Source organism: Hyperolius riggenbachi, chromosome 2 (genome assembly GCF_040937935.1).
Source record: "Hyperolius riggenbachi isolate aHypRig1 chromosome 2, aHypRig1.pri, whole genome shotgun sequence".
NCBI lineage: Eukaryota > Metazoa > Chordata > Amphibia > Anura > Hyperoliidae > Hyperolius > Hyperolius riggenbachi.
In genome coordinates this window covers 440250669-440271516 of record NC_090647.1, presented here as the reverse complement: position 1 = coordinate 440271516, position 20848 = coordinate 440250669, and the positions used below count along the sequence as shown (strand labels likewise).

At 43.0% G+C, this 20848-nt stretch overlaps 1 protein-coding gene across 1 annotated transcript in view; it reads left to right on the top strand.

Moving 5' to 3' along the window:
* LOC137545218 (mitogen-activated protein kinase kinase kinase 15-like) overlaps nt 1-20848 on the top strand; it is a 110359-nt gene that overhangs the window by 29456 nt on the left and 60055 nt on the right. The window lies entirely within an intron of this gene.

Genomic DNA, 20848 nt, shown 5'->3' with positions numbered 1-20848 from the left:
TCACGGATGACGCGATCGCTCCGCCCATGCCCTTAAATGGACCGCCGCCTCTGTGGGTGAGGCCGTCCTGCAGGGCTCCACTTCCCCGCCGCCCCTGTGTAGTGGGCGGTCGGGAAGTGGTTAAGTTGTTGCTAAATACCCATTCCAACAAGAGACATTACCAGATGACTACCAGTCAGGTGTTTGTAGTGAGATTGGTCAACAACTCCCTGTCTGTATGGCTTTGACTCTGTTGCAAATTTACAGGATACAGCAAGATCCCGAGTATCCGGCACAGGCGTGAATTGCCTGATCCCTGGATACATGTGCTTGCCGGTTGTTTGAGCAAATAGCCAGAAATAACACCAACCTCCTCCTGTGTGGCCAAAGCTACTTACCAATCCTCCAGGTGCTGTCTTCTATATTTCCTGTAGTTACCAGTGGCTTTCTGGTGTCCTCTATGCATGGTTCCCAGCATGTCATGTGACCGTAGGCCACATGACATGCCAGGACCCGTATATGGACGCCGGAAGGACCCCGGGAGCTGCAGGAAACATAGAAGATGATGCCTGGAGGATTGATAAGTCACTTCTGCAAACTATGCAAATTAGAAAAGTTCTGCCCCCCGTTATCCCCCTTGGACATGTTAGTTGAGACTTCCGGATGCCTGAGTTCCGGGTAACTGGACTTTGCTGTAATTTCGTAAATGCAAACTTGAATTTCATGCATGTTTCTAAACAGCCTAAACTGAGGACTCCCTTTACAGATAATTTACAAAGGTTCTTTCTTTCATTCACTCTCACCTCTCTCTCATACATCACAGGTGGCTGTGTGTTTTGCTCTTGTTGCAGAGCTGACACCATATTCAAATATACTGAATGGAACATATGTGTGTTGTGCACAAAATGCACACACCAGTTTGTTGCCAGATTGCACATTAGTGTGCCCGTCTGACACTGCTATTTATGTCTGATGTCCCTGTGTATTGTACTGATATGTACTGCTGAAATCCGCTAAGCAGTGTGACAGCATGTGCTGGCCCTTATAATGTTAAATGGTAAAAATATGCACATGGAAGACAACTATACCAATTACCGTATGTCAACGTAGATAAGCTGAATTTTGAGCACCAAAAAAGGCTAGAAAGTGTAGGGGTCAGCTTTTCTGTGGGTGTACACCCCCATCTGGCAATAAAAGGTCCTCTTTGAGACCTGCAGTGGGACCCCTGAAATGCATAGTGAGAGCGGAGTGGTACTTCTCCAGGCCCCAGTGACAAGATCATCGTCCTTCTTCTCCCAGATTCCCGGTTTCCATGGCACCAGCAGCATCTCTCATCTCAAGACGTGTCTGTTACGTGATGTGAGACACCGCTTGACCCATAGTGTCCGGGACTCCGGGAAAGTAAGGATGGTGATCTTGTTGCTTCTTGCTATTTTTTCCTGCTCACATTGTGCATATGGGGCATCACTTACTTCCTAATTGCTGGAGGATACCTCTGGCTACCTATACAGCTGTAACTGTAACTTACTACTTATGTTGGGGGGGGGCACCTTTGGCTACCTATACAGGGGGGGACTATCACTGACTTCCTTTACTGTGGGGGCAACTTTGGCTACCAATACAGGGGAACTATCACTGACTACCTACTCACCCTTGTAGTTAGCAGTATCATCCCCTATATAGGGGATGCTACTGTTAACTACAAGGGTGAGTAGGTAGTCAGTGATAGTTGGGGGATAGTTGCATATATTGGGGGGACAACCTTGGCTGTCTGTACTTGGAGGACTACCACTGACTACCTCTACCGTGCTCGTCACATTATGAGATGGGGCGCTTAAATCATAGAGGGGCATCTAGAGAAGGTAAATTGCTGGTGGGGCCTGTAGAGGGGAGTCACTGCTCCCATGTGCTCCGCAGCTGCTACCCTGCATTGGAGGGAGGAGGCTACTTCTGGTTACCCGTATAGGGAAGTCCTTCTGGATACCTACACTTGGTGGGCTAATTCTGACTACATATTCTGAGGGAGGTGCTATTTCTGGCTACCTGTACTGGAAGGGGTCCGTTGGCTACCTATATTGGGGGCTACCTATACTGGAGGGTACTTTTGACTACCTATATTGGGGTGTACCTCTGGCTATCTCTACTGTGGGGGCTACCGCTTACTACCAATACTGGGGGGTCACATCTAGCTACTTATACAGGGGTGCTACTTTTGGCTACCTGTACTGGGAAGGCTACCTAATATTAGGAGGTACCTCTGGCTACCATTACTAGATGGCTACTTAATACCAAGAGACACTTCTGGCTACTTAAAATTTGGTGGCACAAAGCAACCTTAATAATGTAATTTTTTGCTATGGGGCCCCATGATTTTCTAGCATATGTTGCATGTATAGTTCTTCATTTCCTATATGGTTCATTTGTAAGCTTTAAAGTGGTGACATTGACCACTATGCCAGAGAGGAAATCATTACAGCATAAAACACGTCCTGTTTCCCACCTCTCAGCCTAGACTAAATGAGATGAGACAAAACAGCCCTGGCACAGATTTAGGTGACACAGTGCATTCTTTTCCCATTGTTTTCATTGATGAATCTGGCAGGACGTTTCTCTCTCCGATTCATTGTCAGACTGACAGAGAAAAAGAGATCTATTAATATCCACAGCTACACTATTTCTAAGTACATATAGCACAGTTCATGTTAACACAAGGAAAAAGTTCATTATGTTTAGTATAACTCTACTGTAGAAGCTTAGTGAGAACTCCGGTCACATGATCCTCTCAATGCGCACATGCTAACATACTAACAGAAACATATCTCTGTTCATCAGGAATAGCCATTTGATAAGCTTTGACAATGTCTGGCAATGGGGTGGTGTCTGAACAGTACAAATATTAAGCAGTGGTCAACTACCAGTGTCGACCCATTGATACTTATGACACAGCATGTACATACATAGATAGCCTATATCGAATAAAAAAAACAATTTATTTGTAATGAGACATCCAATGCTATATTGAATCGTATATTATAAACCGAGCTGTCAAAACATGTCTGCCCCCATGTGTATCAAGCATAGATCCCTTCTAATACCAAATCGGTATTATTAAAGCTATGGGGAATTCCAGGTCCCAGAGGGATCATACACCTGGAACCACCCCTGAGAACTAACCTAATAAAACCAGGGATCCATGAATGGAGTATTATCGCTTATCTGGAAAATCCCAACTGCGGAGGTGCCAAAAAATCAGCTCCTAAGTTAGGTAGAGGAAAGAGTGAGGTTTTAGAATAAGGGGAGAGTAAGAAGGAAAGGGAGAGAGATAAGAGAAGACGAAAGAAACAGAAAAGGGAGAGGTTCAGTGGTGGTACCCGAGGGCACATGCCCTCCGCTAAAGTGGGAGGGTGCCAAGGGACCGGTCCCTAGTTATCCAAAAGTGACTAGAAACGTCAGAAAAATTAGTCCATCAGATCTGCATTGGTGGCCCTATCAGATTTTTAAAAGCATCTGAGGCCTCGTATTCAGACCATGGGGCCCAGGTGCTGCTATATTGTTCATTCTTGTTGTGATAGAGATAGAGTCAGGTGTTCCATTTGATCTATAGTCTGTAGTTCCTTTAACCATTCAGAGACCATTGGGGGTTGGGTTGACTTCCAGTGGCGAGCTATCATAATTCTAGCTGCATTGATCATATGTTTTGAGAGAGATTTCTTGTATCTCCCTATGCTTCTAGGTGTATTGTGTAGAAGGTAGTATGCAGGGTGATCCGAGGGGTCTACTCCCGTTACTTGGGCCATTATTGATTTAACTGAAGACCAGAATGGGGTCAGGTCCAGGCAGCTCCAGAAGATATGGAAGAGCGTTCCTGAACGAGAATCACAGCGCGATCGGCCCGAAAATGCTGTATGCAGCGTTTTTGCAATTGATCACAAACGCTGCAGTGTGAATGTATCTACAGGGATACATTAGCAGCAGTGCTTAGCTGATCAGCAAAGCGTCGAAAAAGTGCCCAGTGTGAACTAGCCCTAAGCTAAAGCTTAAAAACTGCTTCCTATGCTGAGCATTGCCAAACTTTGCCAAATCCAAGAGCTAGATCTGCTTGCTTGTGCCATTTATGGATTTCTGCTGAATCTATAGGCTTGCTGAACAGACACCTATTACCCAGCAATGTACTGATTTCATTGTGCACTATGCAGAAGAAGAAAGCCTCTGTTCCTCCCTAATGTGACCGGTAAAATGATAATGTCTATGCAGAGCTGTGAGCTTTGCTTTTTGTTCCTACGATGCTCATTATGACCAAATGTTTATTGCTGACACGAGTCTCTTGTTGACCTGACTGGATAAGTTAGTGATTTACCTAGGTGAACAGTGTGGGGACCGACTTGTTTGGCAGCACTGTGATTTGTTGTATGCTTATCATATTCTCTGTCCCTAGTATTGTCCGTAGTGAACAAAATCCAATCGCTGTGGTTGGCAGCCATTACAGGTGTCCAAGGCCAATTATAGATGACACAAGGGGTTAATTAGTTAGCTAGGGGTTAACAAAAAAAAAAAAAAGAGGATTTCAACTTTTTTTTTATTTAACTTTGTGACTCATTATTGGAGTGCATGCACAAGCTTGTGCACATGCAGCAGGGATGAACGCTTACGCACTTGATTGCAGCAACAGCTTTTAGTGCTGGATGTGAGTCTCAAGTCCAGGAATCTTTAGAGAAGAAGATTCTGACGTGAGACTCACATCATGGAGCCTGAACTGGTTAACCACTTTGTATCTTGGATGTATTTCCTATGTCCAAAAAGTAGGTTGCTCATGCCTCCTGGACGTAGGAGCTATGTCACAGGGAAACCCCCCCAGAAGCGGACGATTGCGCACGTGCATGTGGTCCTTCTACCCGATCGGTGCCCCGTTAAGCCACAATGATCGCAAATACAAAGATTAACTTACTAACATTAAAAGGAACGTTGCCCATGGAAATAGCACTACTCAATGTCTCAAGAATAATTAATTTTATTGGTATCAAAAAATATCTGAACAAGATTGTAAACAATTTAAAAACAATTCAAACTTTCACACCTCTCAGATGGCCGGCTGGCCTCCATCCTTGCTTGCACTTAATTTTGGCAGTTGGACTGGTCAATTGCCATCCAGCAAGTAATTTTAAAAATAAAGAAAATCCAGAGACTCTCCCATAAGGAGATGGACTAGTCCAAAACCTGTTGCATTATGAAAGCATTGCTCCATATGTACATAATGCAGATTGTGCTATTTGCAGAACTCATCTTATATTGCTCTCGTAAATGCCAGTAAAATTGCCGCAAAATAGTCAATAAACAGTATTATGCTAAGACCCATGCTTACCCGCGTGGTCTTCCCTAGACATGGGAAAGGCTTATGACCTTAAAACTTGGGCATATATGAATGCAATCCTTACCAAATTTGGTTTCACTGGCAGATATTTGCATGTTATAAGTGCGTTATACTCCACCCCTAGTGTTTTCCTTAAACTTCCGACGGCATCTAGAACCTCCTTTCCTATTGAAAGAGGCACAAGACAGGTGCCCCCTCTCCCCGGGTATTTTTGCCCTTATTATTGAACCCCTACACTTGTATCAGAAACAACCCTGACATAATGGGGGTCTCTATAGGTATATCCCCAACCTGTGGTCCGCGGCCCACTGGTGGTCCGCAGGACGTTTTCAGTTGGGCCGCGGGACTGTCCTCTTGCCTGCCCACTCCGCCCGTCCCCCTCCGCGGCCGCCGCTGCTGTTACCTCTGGCGGCCGCTTAGTCTCTTATATTCCCCTTCTCTCTCTTGCCAGCGTGAGATTCACAGCAGCGCACCCTGCGGCTGATGTGATAGAGAGGGAGAGAGCAGAACAGAGAGAGCGGCTTCCTGTAGCGGCGCGCCGTTACTATGGAAACCGCTCTATCATTCCTGCTTCCTCCCTCTCCATCACAGCAGCCGCGGGGCGCGCTGCAGTGCAGTGAATCATACTCCGGCGGCAGCGAGAGAGAGGGGAATATAAGAGACCACCGGCAGAAGTAACTTCAGCGGCGGCCGCGGGGGGCGGGTCGGTGGTGTTTGCTATACTGGGGCATAATATACTGGCTGTAATGGGGCACTATACTAGCTATATTGGGGCACTATACTAGCTATACTGGGGCATACTAGCTATACTGGGGCACTATACTAGCTATACTGGGGCACTATACTAGCTGTACTGGGTACTATACTATCTATACTACGGCATACTAGCTATACTGGGGCACTATACTAGCTATACTGGGGCATACTAGCTATACTGGGGCACTATACTAGCTATACTGGGGCACTATACTAGCTATACTGGGCACAATACTAGCTATACTGGGGCACTATAGTAAACTATACTAGCTATACTGGGCACTATACTAGCTATACTGGGGCACACTAGCTATACTAGGGCACTATACTAGCTATACTGGGCACTATACTAGCTATACTGGGTCACTATAGTAAACTATACTAGCTATACTGGGCACTATACTAGCTATACTGGGGCATACTAGCTATGCTGGGGCACTATACTAGCTATACTGTGGCACTATACTAACTATACTGGGGCACCATACTACCTATACCCGGGCATACTAGCTATACTGGGGCACTACCTACCCATACTGGACACTATACTAGCTATACTGGGCACTATACTGGGCACTATATTAGCTTTACTGGGGTAACTGTACTAGCCATACTAAGGCAACTAAACTCCCTATACTGGGGCAACTATGCTAACTATGCACCCCCCCCCCCCCCGTAACCCGCTGTGCACGACACTGTTTACTAGGACGCTCCCCCCCCCCCCCCACCCCTGCGGGCCCCCGAGAAAAGTTTGGGTCAGAAAGTGGTCCCCGGGCCGGAAAAGGTTGGGGACCCCTGGTCTACAAGACAAGCTTGTTTGCCAACGATATTTTACTGACTCTCACCAGCACTTCTATACCAAATTTATTAAATGTCATCTCTGGCTTTTTAAGATTTCACCTAAATGTTGATAAGACCAAGATTTTGATGTCTAAAGCTGGTGTTCAAACAGGGAAGGATTTAGCTTCCTCCCTTAACCTAATATACAGAGATAAGTACTTAAAATATTCTGAAACATCTGTAAAAGTAGCTTACTGTATCAGGAGTTTACTATATCAGAAATTGTCATACTTAAAGGATACCCGAACTGACATGTGACATGATGAGATAGACATGTGTATGTACAGTGCCTAGCACACAAATAACTATCAGGTGTTCCTTTTTTTCTTTCTCTGCCTGAAAGAGTTAAATATCAGGTATGTAAGAGGCTGACTCAGTCCTGACTCAGACAGGAAGTGTCTACAGTGTGACCCTTACTGATAAGAAATTCCAACTATAAAACACTTTCCTAGCAGAAAATGGCTTCTGAGAACAAAAAAGAGGTAAAAAGGGGAATTTCTTATCAGTGAGGGTCACACTGTAGTCACTTCCTGTCTGAGTCAGGACTGAGTCAGCCACTTACATACCTGATATTTAACTCTTTCAGGCAGAGAAAGAAAAAAAAGGAACACAACATAGTTAATTGTGTGCTTGGCACTGTACATACACATGTCTATCTCATCTTGTCACGTGTCAGTTTGGGTATCCTTTATCTGGGAATAAACTTGACTAGAGACCCTACAGAACTGTTTAAATACAATTATCCCTCATTAGTCCATACACTTATGCAGGATTCACAAGTTTGGAGTAAATATAACATATCATTAACAGGTCGACTGAACTCTACTAAAATTACCGTTACCCCAGATTCTGTACTTGTTCCGAGTTCTCCCTGTAAGGGTCCCCATGACTCTACTGAATAAACTCCAACGTGCCTGTTTTTACTTTTTCTGGAACAATAAGCACCCTCGAATTAATAGAAAGTTTTTACTCTGGTCCCATTCTAGGTGAGGTTTGGGGATGCCGTCCATTAAAAATTACTACAAAGCGGCTCAATTGGCACAATTAGTGCAAATCAATACTAACGAGCATGTTCCTTTGTGGGTAACCTTGGAATCCAACCTCCTTTTCCCCTTAACTCTTAGGGGCGTAATGTGGGTGCGACAGATAAACATTGACCGTATTAGGTCCAAATCACCAGTTTCAGCCCCCTCACTGTCATTGTGGAAGGCTTGTTGATTTAAGAACTCTATGCAGTCTCCCACCTCTTTGATGATGGATCTGCTCTGCAACCCAGACTTTATACCGGGCCAAGACTGTGGAGCGTTCAGATGGTGGGCTCTTCACAAACCTACCTTTTTGGACGGTTTGTCCAATCATTTAAACTAATGACTCGTCAATATTTTATTCAGACTTTTTATACTCCCCCATCTGAGGACTTTAGAATGTGCCAGGTATTTCATTTTCTGGGATCTCTCCCAGTACCAAGCGACAGTTTTGAAATTCCTTCCAGAGTTTAGGTTCTTGCAACAGCAAGGAGGGTTATAGCCCGTAATTGGCTTTCCCCAGGTCTCCCAGTGGTGGAAGTATTTTCCATAATTTCAGACATTGCTAGCAGCTCATATTTAGGCAAGAGTGGCAGACAATATGTTAGGATTCTATAACACTTGGACCCCCTGGATCACTTGGTTAGAGAATAGTAACCTTTCGCATACAGTATATTGCATGACCTCTAATATTTAAGTCTGCTTAAATTACAAACTATATGCTTTTTGATGGAACCTGAGATCGTTTTGCTATTATTCTGTATTTACGGTATGTGTTTTGGTTAACAGGATATAGCTGCCTTACGCTGTAAGTGCTTATTGTTCTTTATTATTGCTATAGCCCCTGCCATGGTTTTATTTGGAATTTTAGCCATGTTCTTTGAAAATTCAATAAAGGTTTTTGAAACTAAAATGCATTTAGAAGAAAATAGTTCATCGCAAAAAGTACCACCCAAAGAAAGCCTAATTGGTGGCGAAAGAAAAAGTAGTGAAAGGTTATTGATAAATTAATAGGAGGAGCGTACAAATGTGAAAATTGCTCTGGTCCTTGAGGGGTACACCACCTGTAGTGGTCAATTGGTTAAGCTGATAAACTTGATCAATAAAAGACAAAAATAGATTTCAGCTTTTTAAATCACCATCTGACACTTCCATGACCACCTTTTCTGTTTCTCAATTCCCTTACAATTTTGTATGCAGCAAGCTGTTACCTGACATATTTCCTTCCTCTCTCTTCCTATTTACCTCATTGCAATGAGAATGTGTTCTTATATTACTATATGTAGACGTTTGAATGCTGAGTCCATATGCTCAGGATGTGATGAAGAGAGTTACTCCTAAAAGCTAATCTTTGGAGAAACTACATTTAGTGTTTTTAATAAAAAGCATAATTTCCTGTAATCAACCTCTTTTTTTAATTGCTTCCTGGAATCCCTTCAGTATCTGCAGTATCATGCCTTCTTTGGATGGATTACGTTTGCTGAGTCAGCTACTTCTGCAACCTCCTGTGAATCATTCTCAGGCTAGCATGTGGTGAAGAATTGCTTTATTAACACTGAAGGGCAGAGATGTTTGTATACATGTGGGACTGGAATGTCACAATTTGCGGGAGGAAAATGTATCAATCATCTCATCCACTAGTACAGAAAAAGGAAGTGATCCATTTCTTAATACAACATGGGCAGAGTCTGTCTTAATCAGCTGTGACACTGCGGGGTAGAGCCCGGCATTGAATTCCTCACTGTATTTGTGTTGGTTTAAGCCTTTATTTTCTAAGCACCAATTCGCAGCATCAGTTCACCCAGTAAATAGCTTTGCTTTGACTTGCAATAATACAGAGCAGAAGTTGGCGTGTTTGCAGTGCTGTGAATTTCCACTGTCACATGAATGTTCAGGCTGAACAAACGTTTTCCAGAAAAGTAGTGCTACAAACAGACACACCTTCGCTTCACCTAAAGACATTTATAAAACAATTTTTACTCATGGTATAACACTTTGCTTGCTGTGTCTTAGAAGCTGTTATCTTTGTAAGGAAGGGCATAGCAGGTTTTATGGATGGTTTGCTAGCTTGTAGTGCAGAGAGCATAGAGGGCATCAGTATCTGCCTTTTTAATGATCTGGTAGAGTACAGCTCAGGTATGTACAGACAATAGACAGTAGCTTAGAAAATGCTGTCCTGTGCCTTGACAGAGGGGACCCTGTGTGGCCCCGAAATGATATGGCTAGACGGTCAGTTGGTGTTCATGGTGTGATGTAACTATAAATGGATGGTCCCTGATATATATATTATATATCCTCTATAATAAAACCCCTTTGTCTCTGTGTCCCATGTCCCTACGTGCTACTGCGCATGTGCCGCGGGTGCGGTGGGCACGCGCGCATGCGTGGTGACTGTGCGGCGGTGGCGGCGGTCCCGGGAGGATGAGAGGGGAGGTAGGTAGATGGGGTTTAATCACAGACCTAGAGCCCGTTTTTAAACGGGCTTAGGTCTACTAGTATATATATATATGAAGAGAGAGAGAATATTCTGATTCTTAGTCCGACACTTTGATCTCTGGGGCCTGACGCTGTGTCGGAATAGATCGGGTGGCAGCGCAGGCAGCGGGAGCCCAAATACAATACTTATATTAATACAAAACACAATATTTATATTAAGTGGTACAATGATTCTTTAGGGGATCAAAGTATCAGACTTTGTCCGACACTTTGATCAGAGAGGTCTAACGCCATGTCGGATTAGATCTGATGGTGTTGCTGCCAGCAGCAGCCACAGTGCTCCTAGTCAGACACAGTCTGACATCAGGAGCTGTGGACAATGCTCCACTGGAACAGAAAGGGTTAGAGAATTTTTTTTTCTATTCATAATAATCTCTTCTGAAAATGTGAAATATTTATAAAGCATCAACATATTTAATGGTGCTGTACAAAGTAAGAAACAAACATGGGGTACTAAACAATAAAGACAATGGTAAACACCAATATACGAAATACAAGTTGGTACAAAATACAGAATTGGTAATTACAGTGACCAAAGTAACGTGATTATTAAATGTATGTATAAGAAATTCCAAGACACAAAAGGGTGAGAGAACTCTGCCCTTAGGAGCTTACAATCTAAAGGAATGGGTGGGGGGGAGAGGGGAGGAGTTGAGGTAGTATACAATATTTATACCTAGAGGTAGTGTTTTTTTTAGGTTATCAAGTAAGGAGTATAACTTGGCCAGAGGACAAAGGGGGAATGGCCTAAGTTAGAGCGTATTCTTTTCAGAAAAAGTGAGTTTTGAGGGAGCATTTAAAGAGAACTCGAGGTGGGTTTTAAAAATCCTAATTGCACACAGAGGCTGGATCTGCATATAATGCCCAGCCTCTGTTACTATATTGTTCTCCCCCAGACCCTCCCCTGCACTCTGCTATCCCCCATAAATCAAACCGCCTTGCTAGCGACACACAGCGTGTCTATAACAGGCTGGTTACATGGCCACTGTCACTCTCTGCCGCTCCCCTGCCTCCTCCATATCGCCGCTCACCGCCTGCGTCCCTTCCCTCCCCGCTGATTGGAGGGAAGGGATGCAGGCGGGGAGTGGCGATATGGAGGAGGCGGGGGAGCGGTAGATAGTGACAGTGGCCATGTAACCAGCCTGTTATAGACACGCTGTGTGTCGCTAGCAAGGCGGTTTGATTTATGGGGGCCAGCAGAGCGCAGGGGGGTCTGGGGGAGAACAATATAGTAACAGAGTTTGGGCATTATATGCAGACCCAGCCTCTGTGTGCAATTAGGATTTTTAAAACCCACCTCGGGTTCTCTTTAAAGCGGACCCAAACCAAACATTTTTTTAATTCAAAATATTTAGTTGCATCACTCTGACACATACAAAGATAAATAAACACTCCTTCAAGCCTATGAGCATTTCAGTGCATGCTTTTCACCCTCCTCTTTGCATAACTAGGGTTATACTGGGGGCAGCCATTAGCAATTCCTCCTTTGCTGGACACCATCTACTCCACCAGTTTGCCGGATTCTGTCCCGGCAATATGAAAGGAAGGGAGGGGTTTCTCCAATAAATGTAAAATATTTTATATTTGTCATCATGCAGCTGAAAAAAGGCTGCTATTTATTATTATAATTTAGAAAATAGATTTTATTTCTGAAATCTTGTGTTTTTAGTTTGGGTCCACTTTAAAGATTTAAAAGGTAGGAGAGTGACAGATATGTTTTGGAAGGGGATTCCAGAGAAGAGGTGAAGCAGGTGCGAAACCGTGTATACTTGAATGCAAGGAAGTTATTCTAGAACAGGACAAAAGAAGGTCATGTGCAGATCTGAGATTGCCGTTGCATTGGTATCTGTAAACTAGTGGAGATGTACAGGGAAAACAGAGTGTGGAGAGCTTTATAGGTTTGGTTAATAGCAATAGTCTAGACCAGTCTTTCTCAACATGTTAATGGTATGTACCACTTTTAAAACGCTGTACTCACCAAGTACCCCCTAGTATAGTAAGCATTATCACAAGTACTCCTTGACAAATACAGTGTGATGCTTAAGTTTGGGCAACCTTGTTAATCGTCATGATTTTCCTGTATAAATTGTTGGTTGTTACGATAAAAAGTCAGTTAAATATATCATATAGGAGACACACACAGTGATATTTGAGAAGTGAAATGAAGTTTGTTGAATTTACAGAAAGTGTGCAATAATTGTTTAAACAAAATTAGGCGGGTGCATAAATTTGGGCACTGTTGTTAGAACTAATTACTGGAACTCAAATTGGCTTGGTAAGCTCAGTGACCCCTGACCTACATACACAGGTGAATCCAACTATGAGAAAGAGTTTTTAAGGGGGTCAATTGTAAGTTTCCCTCCTCTTTTAATTTTCTCTGAAGAGTAGCAACATGGGGGTCTTAAAACAACTCTCAAATGAGGCTCTAAGTGGCAGACCAAGAAAAATCTCAGATAGACAGAAGCGATGAATGATGAGAACAGTCAGTCAACCCACAGACCAGCACCAAAGACCTACAACATCATCTTGCTGCAGATGGAGTCAATGTGCATCATTCAACCATTCGGCGCACTTTACACAAGCAGATGCTGTATGCGAGAGTGATGCGCAGGAAGCCTTTTCTCCGCCAACAGCACAAACAGAGCCGCTTGAGGTATGCTAAAACACATTTGGACAAGCCAGCTTCATTTTGGAATAAGGTGCTGTGTACTGATAAAACTAAAATTGAGTTATTTGGGCATAACAAGGGGCGTTATGCATGGAGGAAAAAGAACACAGCATTCCAAGAAAAATACCTGCTACCTACAGTAAAATATGGTGGTTGTTCCATCATACTGTGGGGCTGTGTGACCAGTGCAGGGACTGGGAATCTTGTCAAAGTTGAGGGATGCATGGATTCTACTCAGTATCAGCAGATTCTGGAGACCAATGTCCAGGAATCAGTGACAAAGCTTAAGCTGCGCCAGGCTGGATCTTTCAACATTAACAACCTTAAACACTGCTCAAAATCCACTAAGGCATTTATGCAGAGGAACGAGTGCAATGTTGAATGGAATGGCCATCTCAGTCCTCAGACCGGAATATAATTGAAAATCTGTGTTGTGAGTTATCCATGCTCAGAAGCCATCAAACCTGAATGAACTAGAGATGTTTTGTAAAGTGAAATAGTCCAAAATACCTTCAACCAGAATCCAGACTCTCATTGGAACCTACAGGAAGCGTTTAGAGGCTGTAATTTCTGCAAAAGGAGGCTCTTCTAAATATTGATTTCATTTCTTTTTTGTGGTTCCCAAATGTATGTACCTGCCTAATTTTGTTTAAACAATTATTGCACACTTTCTATAAATCCAATAAACTTAATTTCACTTCTCAAATATCACTGTGTGTGTCTCCTATATGATATATTAAACTGACATTTTTTTATCATAACAGCCAACTACTTACAGTATATAGGAAAATCATGACGATTAACAAGGTTGCCCAAACCTTCGCACCCCACTGTATATATTTAATCGTAGTATATAATTGATTCTAAACAATTTCCAAGCATTTACCATTACTTTTAATTAACTAAAACTTTATATTGATGTTGCTTAAATAAGAGTTATCATTTTCTAAAACTCTAAATTTGTTATTCTTAAGTATATCAAGCCCGAGTACCCCCTGGAACCATCGGAAGTAACCCCTGGGGTACGCGTACCACACGTTGAGAACCTATGGTCTAGACGAAATATTATAAGAGCATGTATTAACATTTTAGTAGTATCCTGAGTGAGAAAAGGATGGAAGCAAGATATGTTTTTGAGTAGGAGATAACAGGAGCTGGTTATGGAGAGAGGAGTCAAATGTTACCCCTAAGTACTGTGCTTTGGGAACTGAAGTTATAGGGGTGCTATTAACATTTATTGTTATTTCAGACAGGCAGTGAAGTATTTTTGTTTGATCTTCGGATAGGGTGCAGATAACACAACAACAGCTTTTCATGAAGGAATAGTTAAGGGGTCAATAATGGCCTGACAGGCAAGCCGAATTATCACACTTCCATATAATGATCACTTTCAATAACACTCCACGATCAATCTCAACTCAATATGTGGTCAAACCCCCCACCCCCCAGCAGCTCTCTCTTGCCCTCTTCTATGAAGATTTACCAACATATCCAGTCACGCTTTCAATCAATAAACTGCTTGGATGTGCTGTTGCCAATGCATTTCCAGGACATTGGGTCATAGCGATTGAATTGGTCAGTAAAGTCGATATGTGTGTGTCTAGCTTAAGGAATATGGAACCGTTTCTGAGCAATGATTTTGAGTATAAAGCTATTTCAAGCTATAGCAGATGCAGAAGAGTTGCTATAACTTCAAATTCCTCACATTCTTTGTGAAGTGAACTTAGAACTTGCTTCACGTTAGGAGGGATAGGGGACCTTTTTTACATTACTGAGCACAATAGTGATGCAAACTGTGAAAATAAGTTTTAAGGTCATCTGTTTTCGTGGCTAATATACAGTGTGCCCATCTTTTCTTCTGCTGTGTGTTTGTGAATGTGTATACTTCCGATTTTCCAAGAAGACCATTGCAGTCTTTGACTTATTCTATTTTGGTTCTGCCTGTCCAGTCAGTTAAAATGCAGGGCGGCAGACATAGTGTGAAGTCTAAAGGTGGCTACTAATGATCCAATCTTTTTCATCCAATCTTACCATTTCTATGTAATATAAGGTAACTGCCTGAAGTATCCATTCACTATATTCACTCAATTAACCCTTATACTACATGGATTTGGTAAGATTGGATGTAAAAGATTGGATCATTAGTGGCCACCATAAGGCTAAATAGTTCAGGAAAATTAGTTGGAGCCCAGGCAACCAGAATACACATTGATGTTGTCTTTAACTCACAGCACCATTCCCCTACCAAAGAAGATAGCTTACATGTATTTCTGGGACTGGAGGCCTGTTGTCAGGATCTCTCCTGTAGCATGTTCTGTCGCTTGCAGTGGAGCTGCAACTGGGCAGTTCTGACTTGTCTGCTTGCATTCGGTTGCTCATTCGCAGTGAGTCTTATCATCATTTGCAATCACTCTGCAGTTCAGAGCAGTTCAGGATGCTGTCAGGATTCCTCCTATGGTTTGCTGCAGTTGAGCTACAGCCAGATAGCCCTGGATTTCCTACATGCATGTTATTGCATAGTACTGCATGCATTTGTTATGATAATCTTTCAGCTGGCAAATGGTAATCAAACCAGCTCAGGATTGAATGATTACCATTCAGCTGTGTGGACATTTGCATACCTGCATCCATTGGCTGATGCCGGCATAAAAGTTTGCCTCCCATTTCAGACTGTGCCCGACATAGCGGTCAGTACGCTGGTCTGCTGGGCACTTTGTTACTCTGTATAGATCTGTTATTGTAGTTCAATGTGACCTTATTACTTGTGCTTTAGCTAGTTTCTTGATAAATATATATGCCGACTTGCTAATATATATTTATCCGTTAGTTCAGCGCTGCGTAATATGTTGGCGCTTTATAAATACAATAAATAAATAAATAAAATAAATAAATAAATATTTGAGCGGTTTGTTATTTTTCTGTATTATTGTGTATTGCCTTGTTTCCATGCCTGATGGAAGTTCGCTGCATCCGCGGTGGGTCAGTGAAGTCCACTATCCTGATGGCTTGGATTCTGCCATCACCACGTTGGTGACTGGTAGTATTCCTGCTACTCTAGTTTATGGGAACGTAACTATAGGCTGCAGTTGCTATTAGTTACGTTCTTTCCTGTAATCTTGCCTGTGTGGATGCTTGCTGGTGACTGGTTGTGAAAGTGCTTGCTCTGCTTCTGTGGACGTGACTGTGAGCGGTGGTTGCTACTAGTTACGCTCCAGTCTATAGTCCTGTTTTGTATCTGTCTGAATGCTTGCTATCGCTAGGGCAGCGCTTAGTCTTGCTAGCGTTCTGTCTGTCTGTTTGTTCTTTGTCTGGTTACTCAGACCATAGGCAGCGCAATATTGCACTGCGCTTCCATTGTGTTTTATTTGTAGCGATATCAGAAGCCCAGAGCTGCAGTTGCTCTGGACAACCTGTATAGCCTCTTCCATTATCCAGCTGCTTAGCCTTGTTGCGCTAGGTGGTCAAAGTATGCCCCCCCCCAGCATTACACCTGTTTTGTGTTATGAGGGTGAAATGCCACCATAGGGAGCACTGCCACCCAGCTGTCCACAGAGGCAAATAGCCGTGGACAGTAGAATGTGCATGTTCTCTGCTGGGCACCGCTAGGGACACGCATGTACCAGAATACTAACCAATATACGCCAAACATTTTGAATTGTTTCGGACTGTTGTGGAATTATGTTATGTGTGATTTATAAAAGCTGCTTAAAATTATGATAAACCGTTTCCTCCCCTAACTAAAAATCACACAAGTACCACAGTTTTAAAACAACTCAAAATACATTATTTAGCATGAAATCTTTTGGGAATTGGCCTTGTGATGCCACCCCTGGCCACTGCCTCCATATTGTTTTATGTCCCCAGATTCTGTGCAGTTATACGTTACATTGGGGGGACCCCAGTAAAACATTAGGTAGGACAGCGGCCGGGGGTTTCCGTCATGCTTGTCGCTCCCGATTATTGCACCACGATCCAGCATGTTGGCCTGAGATTTTCCAGCATGTCCGAGCGTTACATGCAACTAATTCCGGCATGAAATTGAATGAGGGCGCGTTTCCACTTGAGCGGCGCGCATCTGCGAGATGTGCGCCGGCTCTTCCGGGTCTGCGGGGAAAGCAGATGAATGCACGGCTATGGGAACCGCAGACTCCCTCACCGATTCGGATGGGAAAGCCGGCCGAATCGCTAGCGATTAGCCCGGCGTTACCATTGCACCCTATGGCAGAGTTTCCCCGCACTATTCGCCTGCGGGGAAACTCTGCGGATTCACGGCGGTTACCGCTCAAGTGGAAACGTGCCCTGAATTGTCATGCTCTTGGCACGATTTTCATCAGATTTGGTAATAATGATTGGATCTGATGATCGTTCAGCTGCCAAGTCTACAGATGTATGGCCACCTTTAGTGTGTAGTATGCAGATCTATACCATAATACAAATACTTATTATCAATATCCATCTTTGCAGTGCCTAAAAATGTCAGGGCCCATGTCTGCAGGAAGATCTCGTGAGCCATTATCTGCATTGCTGGTATTGTCCAGATGGTGTGTGCTGAAGGACAGGATCATAGGTCAGGTGGAGCTGCTGATTGGCCAGTACTGCCTAAACATTGCTGTCAGCATTTCAAGGTCTCTTCACAACCTATTGTTATGTATCAGCCTGCTTGCCTAGGTTGTGATGTTGTTTATGTGCAGATAATTGCAGTTTGGCTGTGTTGAATTGTAAATGAGCTCTGCACAGATGATGTATTACAGCAAAACTGACACTTTCTTGACTAGTCTGGGTCTGTAAAGCTCAAGTGCTCTTGTGCAACAGAAGAGTGTTTCCTATTCACTTCACTTCAGCCTGTCATAATGTTAGTGATTCAGAGATCAGGAATCGTCTGCTGGAAACATGCAGCATTTTCACAGCCGGCAATAATCGGCAAAAGAATGAAAGGGTTTGAAGTGAGATTGCAGTTTTCTAAGTAATAGTGCCCATGTATAGGAAGACAGACTCCAGTGTGATATAAAAAGCATCTTAGTGGTAGGAGTTTTAATACTTAAAGAGAATCTGTACTCTAATATTCTTACACTAAAAAGCATACCATTCTATTCCTTATTTTCTCCTCTGCCCCTCTGTGCTGTTTCTGCCACTCTCTGCTGCAATCCTGGCTTGTAATTAAGTTTTAGGCAGTGTTTACAAACAAACTAACCAGCTTGTGATAGGCTCACATAAACAGAGTGTGTGAGTCATACAGAGTGTGCAGGGGGCCTGCAGAGGGTGTGTATCGCTTCTATCCAATCACAAGCAGCCCTGCACATTCCACATATTCAAGCCCGACAGACACGACAGAGGAAAGAAGATAAGATTTATTACAGAGACAGTGCAATTAGGAAAGGCTGCAGTAAGCCAGAGCACATTAGAACAGGCAAAGGAACTTATAGGATAGAAGAACTAAGGCTGAAAAATTTGTCACAGAGTCTCTTTAAAGAGAACTGTAGGGAAAATATCATTAAATTGCTTATTTTTGTACAATATTCACTTACAAATTAATTAGTCAGTGTGTGTCCATTGTAAAATATTCCCTCTCCATGATTTACATTCTGAAATTTATCACTGGTGGTGACATCTTTAGTTCTGCCTGGTTATCTATATGGAATGATGATTACTGAGGGAGATGCTGCTTGTTAGGCAGGCGGAAAAAGCCTTTATTTTCCACAATGCAATCAAGTTCACAGACAACAAACTGTCAGGACCGTGGTCATGACATCACACTGTTTGAGCGGTTTCACTACAATATCAACAATACAGAGAAAAGGTAAAGATTTCTCATGGGGAAGGGAGTCTCAGCTACTGATTAGAATGAAGTTCAATCCTTGGTTAAAGTTCCTCTTTAAAAGACACCCGAAGTGAAAATAAAGAAATGAAATAAACAATTGTATCTACCTTCCTTCTCCTAAAAATGACTTTTTAAAATATTCCACAGTTTTATTTTCTGTTTGAATCTATTTTTTTTAAGTTTTAACAGTTTTATTGTTTTTGCTCAATGACACATTCATGGAAGTATGCAAGAGCTAAAATCTATGAACTATTGATCCTTTTTATCGCTTTCCTCCTCTCACAAGCCATTTCCTGCTAGGAAAGTGTTTTATAGTTTGAATTTCTTATCAGTGAGGCTCACACTGTAGTCACTATGGGCTATAGCGCAAATAGCTGGAGAGGGAGTGGGGGACCCAAGTGAGGGGGGCCCACCCCCCTCCCGGCCGCTGCGTCCGCTGCTACCCTTCCTAGCTGCTACCCCCCCCCCCCCCCAGGCTACCTGGGTACATGGTTACACCTATGGGGAGGGTTGGGGGGGGGAGGAGGAGGTGAGTAGGCAATCCGGGTCTCCCTCCGTTTTTGTGTGCAAAATAGCCTGTGAATATGGAGATCTGTTTTTGTATTGCCTTTCGCTACCCCTCCATGTATCTGGAGTCCATTAAGTCTCGACAAGTCCGGACTCTCCATTCAGTTTTTCAAAATGGATCGCCCACGGATCCGTTTTTGAAGTGTGTGCAGACTGCCCCTATTTTTAACATTGGTATCCGTGGCTCCGGTTTTGGTCCGGGCCAAAAAACGGAGCCACGGATACGTTTTTAAAACAAATGTGAATCGACCCTAATGTAGCTTTAGAATGCAGAGACATTTTGATAGTACCAATAAAGAACCCTGAGACCTTTTTTGCTCAGCCCGATAGCAGGAACCTCAGTCATCCTGTGTGCTATTGTTACAGAATGAAGTATATATAGCACAGGAAAATCCTCATAAAAATAGTAAGCTTAGCACTACAGCTTTATTACATTGTTGTGGCAGACATTGTCACAGCATTTCCTCTGTACTCGCAGGGCATTGCAAACTTCTGCCGTATCAGCATTTCTCGGACAGCAGCTGAGCTTTGAAATAAACACCATCCTTTTACATTTCTGTAAATGTAATTTTTTCTGAACACTTATTGCAATGTAATGGCAATTTAATTTCCCTGTAGGCTTTTAGAGTGGTCGGTCACCAACATGACATCTTTGGGCTGCGTGTCCTCCAGACTGTGGCCCATGAGAAAAATTTCTATTATCAACCTAACTTATCCCAGCATGAAATCTGGTAACATGCAGCTCTAAAGCACTACTGTAAGTGCCACATTTGTCCTGTTTCGTAACACACAGCTCTTATGCATCTGCAGGAATTGTGGCCATATTTGGGTCAGAAGATCATCAGTAATGGGAACCTGGAGTATAACATGCATCCTGTGGTAATGTTAGGGGCAATTTGTGAGTCCACCACCACAGAACTAGAAGTTTCCATTTCCTTGATTTAATTCTATCCCTGGGTCACTGAATATTTCCAAATCAGAAGATTTTTTTGCTCATCACTAGTAATTACAATGGAACTGGATGTATCCTGTTTGGTGGTTTTCTGAGTAATCTGTGTGACAAATTAAATACAAAGCCTGTACAATAACATCAGTAGGAGCTCTTATATGTTTGTAACTTAGCCTATTATACTCTGTACAATAAATCCGCTAAAGGTAAAGCTTGCTTGGTTCCCTGTGCTTTGCCTGTCATACTTTCTCTTTCTTCTGCATTAACAAATCCATCGGCGTGTGTTCTCCTTGAAAGTTAGTTTCCCAGAAATGGGTGTTTTGAGGTGATTAGTGTAAAGTGTACATTCCAGGCACTGTGTGAGGCTCTGCCATATAGAAAG